The following is a 13,330-nucleotide window of genomic DNA, read 5'->3' as shown; positions in this document are numbered from 1 at the left end:
CTCGGTGATGGCGCAAAAAAAAAAAAAAAAATTTAATTAATCAAATGCTCTGACTCCGCGAGCAACAAGGAAAAGAGGCGCGAACAAACGTCCTGCTCCTCACCTGACCAGAGGCCACGTTTGACCGTAACGTCGTTAGGAGCAGACCTGTCCTCACGGTCGCGCTCTCGACGCTCGGTCCCTCCGTCTAATCCCTCGGCTGTAAAACCCACATGACCTGTATTACTCATCTCACATGTCACGACAGAATTATAATCGTTTCCCTCTCTGTCCCTGCGCCGCTTGGCTCGGGACCACGGAGCTCCTCCATCTGTACGCCAACCCGACCCGAAGCGCCGCTTTCAGAAAGCGAGTCCAAACCGACCGCTTTGCAGCGACCGCGGTTCAAACCAGATGTTTATATAAACTGTAAAAAAAAAAAAAAAGGCCTTTTTTTTCTCCCCTCACTGTCTGAGATGAAATCAGGCTAAATGTTTTCTGGTTTTGCTAATCCTGTTTTTATCATTGCCAAAAATAATCAGTTTGTTAAAATGCCAGAATAGCAAGACTTGCACTACGTTATGATTGCTCTTGTTTTTAACCTATTTGGGAAAGTCGGGGGTCTGAGACTAAGAGGCTCTTTGGATCTTCTACAATGGCTCTTGATAACTGTCTAAAAATAATTTAAAACGATAGATATCATAAAAATAATAATACATTGTATTTAAAAGCAGCTTTCAGGACGCTTAAGGTCACTGCACAGTAAAAAAAAAAAGAAGCAACAATTCTAATAGTCATTCAATCTTATAAAAAAGCTACGAAAAATTGGTTAATCTAAAAAGATGTTTTCAATATAATATCTAATAATAAATGCAGGTTTTTAACTGTTTTTCAGTTTATTCTTTCGATATCTGCATTTCTGCAAAGATCCTAAACGAATCTAAAGCAGGAGAGGTTTGTTCTGATTTGATGTCAGATGGTGAGGAACGAAGGCCACGTCTATTTTTAAATGCTGGATGTAAAGGTGAAGTTTAAACTTTATGAAAAATGGAGAAAAAGAAACAACTGCTATAAATTCAGAATCGTCATTAATTTTATGAGATAAAGCTTAAACTGCATGCCGCCTCTTTGTAGCTAAACTTGTAAAACTTAGACACAGGCCTTAAATTCAACTACAAAAACAAAGTAGTAAATTAGAAAAAAAAAAGAGACAAAAACTAAAGAAATAATAAGGGAAAGCAAAGCATAGTGAATCCTACAGCATCATGCTGGCAAGTTATTCCCCGTCTAAGAGGAAATCATTAAAGATGTTAAAACTGATCAAATGTTGGGGGAAGACTATATCTAAAAATGACTTCTTGTATCTAAAAACTTCTTTAAGGGTCTAGTCAAAGCCCAGATTTTATTCTTCAAATCTTCAATTCTTTGTATGACTTGAAGATCATCCAACAGCTTTTTGAACAACCTTAAGAAAGCTTCAGTGCTACTTTCTTCTCACTGGAAGATTAACATTCTGGTAACGAGATTATTAAAAAATAGACACGCTGCTTGTAACATCTGCAAATTGGCTCAAGAAATTGAGGCTTGAGGTTGTTTTTCTGCCCCCAAAATTTAAAATACTCCTCTAATACAAGGCATTTTGTGCCAATCAAATTTAAAAAAGAAATGCTCAAAGTGCATGGTAACCTTCAGTTGGAAGGGAAGAAAATAAAAATCCTGCTGGAAAATAAAAGAGGTAAGTACAAAGAACACTTCAGGTGTTTGAAAGCACTTCCCCTGCTGTTCCAATTGGTTTTTTTGTTTTTTTTTATTCCAACAGTCTCTTGCTAAGAAATGTGCACCGGTCAGCTCAGAAAGCTTTCACACACACCTTCGGTTCTGATTGTGTGATTTGTTTTTGGGGGGGTTTTCCCAATGACCCACTGATCCGCTTGCTTTCCCAGCATCACCGCCACGGCCGCCAGCATCGGTGCAGCCGGAATCCCGCAGGCCGGACTCGTCACCATGGTGATCGTGTTGACCTCTGTGGGGCTACCCACCGATGACATCACTCTCATCATTGCTGTTGACTGGGCCTTGTAAGTAAAATCTCTCTTTTTTTTCCTCCACTTCAGAAAAGCATAATGGAGGTTCAGCGAATCTTCTAGACACGGTTTTGGTACTGCTGCTGCCAGGACTGAGAAAAACAAATTACAACAACGTTTTGAAGCTTCACGACAGATTACGACCGGAGTTAAAAAACCTCCATGTGGCCTGACTGAGGAAAATAAGTTTTAAAAATGTCCCTTTGCCTTCAGGGCAAAAGATACATTTTATCATATTTTGCTTTTGCCAACCATCGTACAACTGATGCTAATGCTGCCGTCACATCTGGAATAATAAACCAAGAAAACATTCTCAACGATCAGTCAACTTTAAATTCTAATAAACATTTAATACTGGAATTGGAAGACATTTTAAATATCCAAAATAAATAAACAAAACAAATAAAATCAGTTTTTGAAGCTTCTGTTAACAAAATTGACCTCCACAAAAAAAAAATGTCTAAAGCACCAGACTGAAGACTTTGGTCGTCCAGTTTTTAGTAAAAAGAGAGAAAAAAGAAAAACAATAAATCCTGCAAATAGAAATTGAGTTTGTTTTAGTTCATCATGCGGTTAATTGATTTATTGCTAGCTGTGTGCTCTCTTGGGTTGCAAACAATACACTGTGTTAAAAAAAAAAATTTAAACATTTCAGAAGGGCACTTTCTTTTTGTCCAGAGGGGGAAAAAAAAAGAAAAACAAGTGCTTTAGCACCTCCTCGTGTTCATCTGTGCGCATCCCTGGTTGTAGCCTTGGCATGAGGTTAGCATAGCCGGTCCAACTTGAAATTGTCTGACAAATGAGGTCATGCTGGTGTCTGCCAGCTCGACAGAATGGACACATTGCCACTGCTGCCAACAGGCTCATCCGGCTCCCCAGACAGTTTCACCAGAAGTGAAGATGTGAGGCTGTGAAGCAGAGCAACATATTGACAGAAAACCCAACCAGCATTTCAACACGGGCACCTCGCTGTTGGCGCAGAAGGGCTTTGTTGAAGCCACAGGGTCTCCACACATCCTTAAAGACTTAAATTTATGCATCTAAAATTATGGCTTTAAAATGAATTAAATGTAATCAGGAAAGGGTAAGTTGGCCTTAAATATGTTCTTCACAGGTCTGAAACTTTGTGGTGGCAGGAGTATTTAATGTGGTATTCTAGTGGGACTTTTCTGTTAGGCAAATGTTTGAGTTGCTTCATCATTGTGTTCTGTGACAGGAGGCTGTTGAGGCTACTGGTAGCCTCAACAGGCATATATATACATATATATGTAGCTACATATATATGTGTAGAACATCTACATCTACTTTAGAGGTAGATCTTACGTCCAAAATAGATGCGAGTTCTACATCTACAGTAGAACTTAGCAGCAAAGGTTCTGGTTCCTGCAATGAAAACAGAAGGATGACAAAAACTGACTAAAAACAACTGGCTAGCTAAAAAAGAAAAAAAAGTGAGCTAGAAAGCTAGCAAGCTTGCTTATTTGGGTCCACCACGGTATATGTGCAAATTTATCCCCAGTTGGCAGGGCAACGTTCGTCTTCGCCATTGGATTGTTTGTCTTGCTAATCTGCAAGACGTTAAATTCATTCTGTAGTTTGGCTCTACAGGGTTAAGGCTGCTTCTTTGATACATTTCTGAGGTAATACAGGTCTTAATCTTCATTCACAGTGGTCTTAAAAAGTCTTAAATTGGAGGTAATGAAACCTGCAGAAACCCTGAGGATCTGGGCATATTACTGTCAACCATCGACATGTTTTTATTTTTTTCCCATTATGTCTGCAATGACAGTGTCAAAGCAACTATTCTGTGCAGTGATGGCCATAAATGCATAATAGCTGTAACAACAAATGGCCTTTAACTGTGTTGTCCAGGGATCGATTCAGGACCATGGTCAACGTTATGGGCGACGCTCTGGCTACCGGCATCATGGCTCACATCTGCAGAAAGGATTTCATCAAGGAGGGGGAGCAGGTGAGGTTTTTATTTTATTCTTTTTTTATTCTTGTTTTTATTTTAAAGAAAGAGGAATATATGATATATGGATGTGGAAGAAGAAGAAAAAAAAAGTAAAGTTTCATCTGATGGAAGGTTACCTCGGTGGGATGCAGGGTATATGTAAACACACAGATCGTTGAGAGAAAGAGCAGCAGCAGTGGGAGGCTGTAAAGACCAAGAAATATCACTTTCATCTCTCGCGGTCCTGCTGGTAGCTCCTCCATACGACCTCCAGAAAAGGCCAAACGAATTTGTGTTCTGCAGGAAGAAATGCTGCAGAAGGTTCTACCACCATTAGCCGCAAAGGAGAGCATATTTCAGAAAATGCCCGTTTTTGTTCTTTGACGAATCATTTCAGTGTAGAAATTAGAAAGCAAAAATTGAGCTTTTTCTATCATTTGTTTACAGTCGCTGGAAGGCAACGTGGTTATGTTACTCCAATAATTAAAATCTGAAGCAAGAGGTTGTTTAAAGTTACTCTAGTTCTGATCTGCTGCGTTTCAGTAGCGCGGACCGGCCGGGATGAGAGCCAAAATAAAACTTAATTGGTTGTGGTACAAAGTTTTCAGAAAGTTTGAGATTTTTAGGACAAGTTAAAATATTCATGGCGGTACTTGACTACAAGGAAAAAATGCAATTATATCCAATGGTTTAGGTGGGAAAAAAATTGTTTGTTTACATGTGCAGAGCGACCGCTTGTAGCTCCAAAGTGACGTCTGAGTGAATGAATTTATGGAACTAAAAGCCAAGCTAAGGTCGAGGCTTTGCAAATTAGGTCTGGTTTTATGGAAACCGTTAATATCCAACATTTGCCCATATACAAATTAATAAATTCAATTGAATTCAAGGCACAAACTGAGCCAGAGTTTTACTGAGTGAAGATGTCTAAAAGTTAGCTGTTTTTAATATCAGGAAGTTGGAGAAAGTCCAAAAGTTTTTCGAAAGAAAATCTGAATTTTCTCAAGACAAACCTGCTACAGTGAGGTGGCAACATCCGCTTGGACTGTCACACAGACTCTTCCACTCAGCTCCTTCAGACTAGCCAGCAGCAATTAGCAAACACCTGGTGGAACTACACATTTCTTGAGCTCATTATAGGAGCTACTGCTCAGTGAAATGCAGGTAAAAACGTTATTAAAGGGTTAATAGAGGAGCCATGATGTGATGACTTCCTGGAGGCGGAGTTTCAGAAAGAGCAGGAGTTTTTAAAGAGACAGAGGCCCAATTGCAAAGTCTAATTTCTTTTAAGTCATATTCTACATAAAGCACTTTTAAAACAACTGAAGGAAACACAACTACCTTATTGTGCTACAAACTTACACTACATGCCTGTAAAATACACAATACCGTCTCTTTAAAGCTTCAGAAATATTTATGACGTTGCTGTAGACAATTTAAAGAGACGATTCAGTCGCTTTTTGGTTTTTTTATTTCTCCTTCAGGTACCTCTGATCTGTGAAACCAAACCCATGATAAGCATCCAGCAGATGATGACGTACCAGAACCAAAAGAACGGCTGCTACCAGCCACCGCCGCCGGGCAGCCAGCAGGACCACGTGTCCCCGGATGTGGCCCGCCTGATCCAGCTGGAGGAGGGCATCCGGCCGGTGGAGAAGAAGAAACACGGCCACGGCCCGCACCACAAGCGAGAGCACAGAGACAAGGACCACTGTTCTGTGGACATGAACGGCCTGGAGACCAACGTCTGAGAGGACCGGACCGGACCGCTATAGAGCTCTGGCTCCGACGGATGGAAGCAGAGGGGACGGCTTCGCGTTCGCACTGAGACTGGAACCAGAGGGAAAATAAACAGACTTCTTTTCTTTTTTTTACATAACCTGTATAATGACCCACATTATATTATTGATGTTTATGTGTAAATATTTATCAAAAGATGTCATATTTAGCAGCAGCAGCAGCGACAGCGTGCTGCGAGACTCAAACCACAGATGAACAACAACAACAAAAAAGCAAAGCAGAAGAAAGTTGTCAGATAGTAATGACAGGCCTCTGGATTCTTCTGTGGACTTCAACCAGAAAAAAAAGCTGAATTTCATAGATATTTTTATTTATTATGTATTTGGAATGTTTTAGCATAATAACAACCAGATTTTATATATTTCTCTTTTTCTTATTCCGACTGTTCACGGCCGCAGTGGAAAATGTTTTCTCGTTAAAGATGATATGATTAAACATGCAAGCGAAGAAAAAAAACAAAACAAAAAAAGAAAGAGCGGTGTGGTCCAAAAACAGGATGCTCAGGCTGTGAGGCATGTCTGACGGTTAAAACAAGACGTTTCCTTCTGTTTCTCTGCCTTCTGAGCCTCCAAATCCTTCCATTATTAATGCTAAACAAAAACTTGAACGCCACGCTTCCTTATCCATCTCACATTATCTTCAGCATTCCTACTTCAACCCCCCCCCCCCCCCCATTTTTTTTGTTTTTTGCCTTAAATGACCAACAGGAGAAGCAACTAGACCAACTAAACTATGACAAGATTAATTTACAAGCATGTGTGGTAGAGCAACATACCGAACAGTTCATGGTATTCAAGGTAATGGATGTGTAATTGAATCAATCTAAACGTCTTCTTTTTTTTAAATAGAATGCATATATGGGAATAAAAGCTGTTGTAAGGATTTTTTAGCATCATTCACTTGTTTAAACACAATGCTTTTATTTTGAATAAAGTGTATTGGCGCCATAATGGCAAAGAGAAAAACAAACATGAATGCAGAAAATCTTGTCTGAAGAAATGCGACATGAGCCACCGGTGCAGGTCTTGTGTCGCCAATGAAACCAGTTGAATACGGTTTGGACTTCTGTTTTATTAAAAGCGGTAAAGTATTTAACTTTATCTGGTTATTTTCTTTGGCTTTTTTTTGGAAAAGGAATTTAATTTGCCACTTTTGTTGATCTGGTGTTGACCTCTTAAAGCTACAGCGCCTCATATTCAGTTAATTTTGTCACATTTTGTCCTGTTACAAGACCACAAACTCCAACGAGTTTTATTGTGCAGGACAAAAACACATCGTTTAACATTTTTTGCTTTTTTCACAAAAAGACAACGAGACTGAAATGTTTTGCCTTCGATTGTGTGAAAACAGCTCTCGCTCTCTCAGACTGGTTTGATGGCGTCTGTGAGCAACAACTGTTCAAGTCTTGCCCAAAAGTTTTGGTTAGATTTTTATTTGGTCTTTGACTAGGACATCCTGCAACATAAAAATGCTTTCAGCAGCACCATTATGTCTTCGCCTGTCAGTGTAGGCAGAGATTGAATTACACGCAGGTGGATTTTATTTAGGGGTATCAGAGAGTGAAGGTACTAACCTCCCCACATTTATCTGCCACTTCTTGTTACTCAGTAACAAAGTCCCAAAAAATTACATTTAAGTTTAGGATTGTAATCGGGCAAAAAGAGTCAAAATAAATAAATAAAAATTCAACAGGCAGAAATCCATTCTGAATCTGCTCACAGCAGGTTTCGTTCAGTGTTTCATTTCTAAATTAACCTCTTTTTTTTTCTTCCTTTTGCAATAAATGTATCTCACTGCTCAAAGTACTGAGACTTTAACTGAACCACAGTGAACTGCAGATAAACGCCGACTCATCGAAACCTCTAACAAGCTTTACAAACACAGACACCGCTTCCATTTGTTTGCACGTTTGTGTTTTAACTAATTTACAGAGAATCATCATCGCCATGGCAACAATGTACAGCAAACTGATTGAATGAATCACCATTAAGAGCTTATAGATACTTTACACTGTAAACGGTCAAACCTTTAACCACGAGGGACAAAGTCATTAAGTGGAAAACATTTTTGAAACATACTTTTGGTGCCTTTCTAAACAAAGTCATTTTGATTTTATTAGAAATTAAAGTATTCAGATTTTTGTAGAAAACTGATGTATAAATTATTGTTGATACAAAATATAAATAAGACTTAAGGTTTCTACATTTCTGGGGGGAGGGGGGGTTCATTGTTTTCTTATTTGTGAAGTAAGATTTGCTTTTGATGAAAAAAAAAGTAGGTCAATGTTTGTGGTCCTACTTGCTCCAAAAGTAAAATCTTTAATAAATGAGAATCTATTTTTTGGACAAATTTTTTAAAAAGATATTTATCTGTTAAAGAAAAAAAAAGCAAAAAGTAAAGTGTCCGTCTGCGTCAACCAGGCCAGATTTGACGTCTAGAATTGAGTACGGAGATTAAACCTTTATTTAGCCACATTTTTAAAACTCTTTGAGGTAAAGACTTCTTTCACAGGGGTATTTAAGGAGTAAATTTCTGCCAAAAAATGCTCTGAAATTTCTAGGAAAAAAAAGGAAATTCCTGAGTTTTGAAAGTCGAAAAGTTTTGACTTTTGAAGCTGAGAAATTCCCAGGTTTTTTTCAAGAAACGTTCTGAGATTAATCTCAACGTTTTGGAGATTTTTCTAGCATTTTTATTTTACTTTTCAAACTCAGAAATTTTCTAGAAAAAAAACTTCTGGAGTTCAAATTGTCAGAGATTTTTTGGCAGAAATGACGATGTCCTTCATACACTGACATTTAAGGACGACCTGGTCAAGAAAGGCAGCAGCACAGATAGTGGACTAGACAGCAATAACAACAAAAAAACATTAGGAATATACATAAAGTGCAAACAATTTGACACTAAAGTGTGATAGTCAACACAGCGACAATTTCATATTTAAAAGAGAGTCACAATTTAAAACACCGGAACAGCTGAAAGGATTTGTCGTTTCTTAAAATGGACCGGAAAGCGTTCAGTGAAACGACTTCTGACAGTTTTAATTCATACTGCGAGGCGTTCAAAGCAGACGGGGGGCGGGGGAAAAGGGAGAGAATGAAAACCTTATTTCCCTTGTCCGTTTGACACGAGGAACGCAGAGACCCAACCTGTCATTGGAGCGAATGGCGCAGCGCTTTCTGTTCCCTGAGGAAAGGTGAAAAGATAAAGAGGAAGCAGGAAAACTCAGAGTCAAACAAACACGCATCGTCAAAACTCCTGGCAACTTGAACGCCTCGGAATCCAGCAGATATCCTAGAAGCCGTGTGTCCTACGACGGATTCGGGACGAGTTTTTTAAAATGTTTGGATTTTGTGGCGTCCCTCGGTTGACGTCCAGGCACCGTCTCGTGTCTCTACTGTCGCCGCATGTTTGTTAATTAAAAGAAGAAGAAGAAGATGAATAAATACAAAACCAGGCAACATATTTAGAAGAAACCGAGTCTGTGCTGCTGCCACTCGCTGCTTTCAGATATGGACATTTAAAAAGTTTGAGTGCGCTACCATTTCAACACATTTATACAGACATACGATCATTCCAGTCTCCACAGCAGGTTATGGCTTCAGAGTTCTGGTTAAAATTGTCCGTAGGAAGCTTAAAAAAAAAAAAAAAATTCTAAATCCCACCAAGAAAAATCAGAACATGTCAGTCATCAGAATGTTGATTAGTCCCATTAATCAATAAAATATATTGTAATTTACTTACATTTACGATTCAGTCTATTATAAATAAATGTATTTAAGTAACAGACACTAGAGATGTGCAATGTTGCATATTTTGGTATCAATCTGATAAACATCGGTATCATCGATTCTCATACTAATATATAAACAACAAAAAAAGATCATTTGAGAATAAATCACAACAAAATCTTTTCTGAGGCAGAGTTACAATACTGAAACTAAAATTTTATTCCTAGAAAGATTCTGAAGCTAAAGTATTGATCTTATCCTGCTACTATGAATCTGATACCGATACAAACTTGGTATCAATATTTGTTGATCAACCTGCGTTGGCAGCAAAGTAACAGAAACACTCATTTCTTCTTATTGTTTTAAACTGAAAGGTTTGTAAAGAAGTTTTGCCATCATCAGGTTTAGTCAAGATGAACGGATGATCAGATCGGCTCCCAGGAAATGACATCAGCACCATATGAACCAAAACTCCACTCTGAGTTGTGTTCGTTAACAGTTGTCTTAAAACACATTGGAGTTCAGTGCAGTCAATAGAACTTTAAATATATTTTTAGACTTTTTTAAGCACAAATTAAATTTACAGTTCTCAAAAAGTACTTAATTCTTTGCTTAAACAGTTAACTTTTAAAAGTGAAATCGGGAGAAAAAGCAAAGCTGGTGAAGTTTGCAGCAACTTTTCAAAATTATGGATTCTCTTCTAATTCTTTTCTAACTACTAGTGAGAATTTAGTTAATATATGTGTAAAATCAAAATAAAAGTTAAAATATTTCACATCCTCTCCACTGTGTTACTGGCATCATTTTACATGGTGAAAAAAATTCCAAGCAGGACTTTTTAATGGATGGAGTATTTTATAATCTTGGACAATCTTTAAATGTGTTTTTTTGTTGTTGTTTTCCGAGTACCAGATGACCTTCCAAAGTTTTATTGAGAGGAAAAGGAAAAGAAAAAACCAAAAACAAAAAAATATTCTCAGTTAACCAGCCTCCCACCCACTTACACTGAGTGCATAAAAAAATCCCCATGAGGCGCCTCCGCCCATTATCATTCGGACAAACCGGATGACCACAAGCTGAAGGGTCAGAATTAAGCCAGATACACGAATAACAACAATTAAGAGAATCCAGATGGAATGTGGCAGAAGGTTCAACAGGGAGGAGGACTGGGTGAACTGGGAAATAATTGGTTAGCAGAATGGGAGGCGGAGAACAGGGGAAGAAGAACGCAAACTCAGTTAAAATCAACACAGCACTGTGGAAACAACGCCATCAGACCTTGGTTAATGACTAATTGGACAAGTTATTAGGCAAACATAGCGGCGAGTGTCAGAATCTGCTGCCCTGCTGGGATTTTCACACACAACCAAATGGGCTGAAAATGCATAAATATGCAGTGAACAGCAGCTGTCTGGACAAAAACCGACCGCCTCAATGTCAGAGGTCAATATGTAGACTGGTCTGGAAAGTAACAGCAGATGAAAACCAGGTGAGGAGGAAACCGTCTTTGTCACGGCGTCACCGTTTTTTTAAGCTAGCTTCTTGAGCACAATGGCGTCAGTCATTGTGGAGAAACGGCATCTGCATTTCCATTGACCGTACAAGTTGACATTTTGAAAATAAATTCGCTTAATGGAAAAACGGCAATTTCGAAAGAAAAGACTTGTTTTTCTTTCAAGTTTTAGCGGTACGATGGTTTAGTTCGCAAATCCTCAATGGAAACACTTTTTTTCACGTCACACGAATCACGACCGGATGTTGTCACAAAGGCAAATACTGCCAAAATATCAGATACCAATATGATACAAAAAATAATAAAGGTACTGTTTTTTAAAGTACTCGAGTTTTTCTTAGAAATTTAAATGAAAGACCTTAATTCAACTAAAAAAATATCTTTCCAATAGTATTTGTCATACTATTGGAATGTATGACATTCCAATGGTCATACATTATTATAATTAAGTCACAATTAATTAATTGTGACTTAATTAAGTCACAATTAATCATCACTTTTAACATGTAGGTATGTTATCAAGGTTTATTATAGTGACATTTAAGCTGAATCACTTCCTGTAGTCTTTTAACTGTATTCGCCAAAGCCTTGGCAGCCATCTTTTTTTAACATTACATGATTTATCAACCATGAACTTCAGACTCCAACATGCTAGTTGCAGCAAAACCTTCGCAGGTCACGTGATGGTGTAACCTTCCCCCCAGACCCCCCACCCCCAAAACCCATCAAGACAGAAAGATTTAGCACAGCAGAAGCTCCTCAGCAAGAATCAAAACAAACCAGCACATTAACAACCAAAACCAGCAGCAGCTCATACTTTGAGTTATCTTCTGGATCCACCATTGGAACAGTTGTTTGAATTAACCTACCTTTGACAGTCGGGCGGATCCTCAGCTTGCCTGTAGGGATCGCCTCAGTGTCCATCTTAGATCTGCTGCTGGTTGCAGACGCCATTTTTTCCTCCTCAGATGTTTCAGGGACCCCAGCAGCCAAACAAATCGCCTTGGAGAGGCCGTGGTCGGCGAGTTCCTTGTCTGCTTTGCAGTTTAGACCCAAAAATTTGCTCCCATAACTTCACCACAAACAAACAAACAAAAAAAAAAAAACCTTAGAAATGAGGTTTCCGAAAAATAAACGCAGCGACTTCCAGACTTGGCGCTCCCGCGGCGTCCTGGCGCACTCTGGAACCTTCTGTTTCATCTTCAAGAATTTTATTTGGTCAAACGCAGTTAAAAGGCTACAGGAAGTGATTCAGCTCGGCGAGGAGCAGGTTGCATCACCGCCACCTACTGATATGGAGTGTGGCTCAACAGGTCTTAATTTATTCCAGTCTGTTCTCAAAAATAAATAAACAATAAACAATTAAAATGTCAATGTAAAGATGTAGTGTATTAAATTAAATTAAATGTTTCCTTTTTTTTTCAGAATCCCTCCATTGGACTCCTTTCTGTCTCATATCTTCTACAAACGAAAATAATGTGTCGTCTCATTTCCTCCATAATATTGGCATTTCCTATATTATGCTGATGTACTCTGAAAACTATTAAGTTTCTCCTTCCTTCTCTCATTCCCCATACTCTTTTTGGAATCCTAAGATACCACCTTCCTTTGTTATCTTAACCCCATTCCTTCAATTTTTGTTTAGTTATACTTTTTTATTTGATAGTATTTACTGTTACGTTGACTTGTCCTTTTTTTCTCTTCCCTATCTGCTGTTTTGTTTCCCTTAATCCCAATATGTGCTGGAATGCAAATAAATATAACTGTTAATCCCATCATTTGTATCCCAAGTAATGATTGTTGCATTTCTAATAAAATGTCTGGTCTAAATGACTACCTTTTAAACTGGTTAGTGCTGAACTGGAATTTGAACAAATTAGTTTTATTTTTTCTATCCATTGTACTTCTTACAAAATTTCTAATATTTCCCCTGTCTATACTGACATTTATCTGTAATTGGTTTAATCAGAAATATTGGTACAATATTTTACTAAATATTTATTCTGTGTAAACATCATAATCTTTTTTTTTTGTTTGTTTTTATACGGAAAATGTAAAGCCGTCGTCACCAACAGAGGCTTTCACTTGAGGAACACACTGTGCTCACTCATTTTTCTCTGCATCATTACAAACCAATTTCCTTCCATCTGAGGGTGAAAGTTGAGGTCAGGCGTTTGAAAATTGGACTCAAACGGGAGCTTCAAGCAGAAAATGATTCCAAACACATAAAAAGAAAAAAACTACTGGTTTTTAAAATAATAAAAGCGGGCCG

The sequence above is a fragment of the Poecilia mexicana genome, unplaced genomic scaffold (assembly GCF_051168715.1).
Source record: "Poecilia mexicana isolate PSO_F unplaced genomic scaffold, ASM5116871v1 scaffold_17, whole genome shotgun sequence".
NCBI classification, from domain to species: Eukaryota; Metazoa; Chordata; class Actinopteri; order Cyprinodontiformes; family Poeciliidae; genus Poecilia; species Poecilia mexicana.
Note: the sequence above shows the minus strand (reverse complement) of the source record.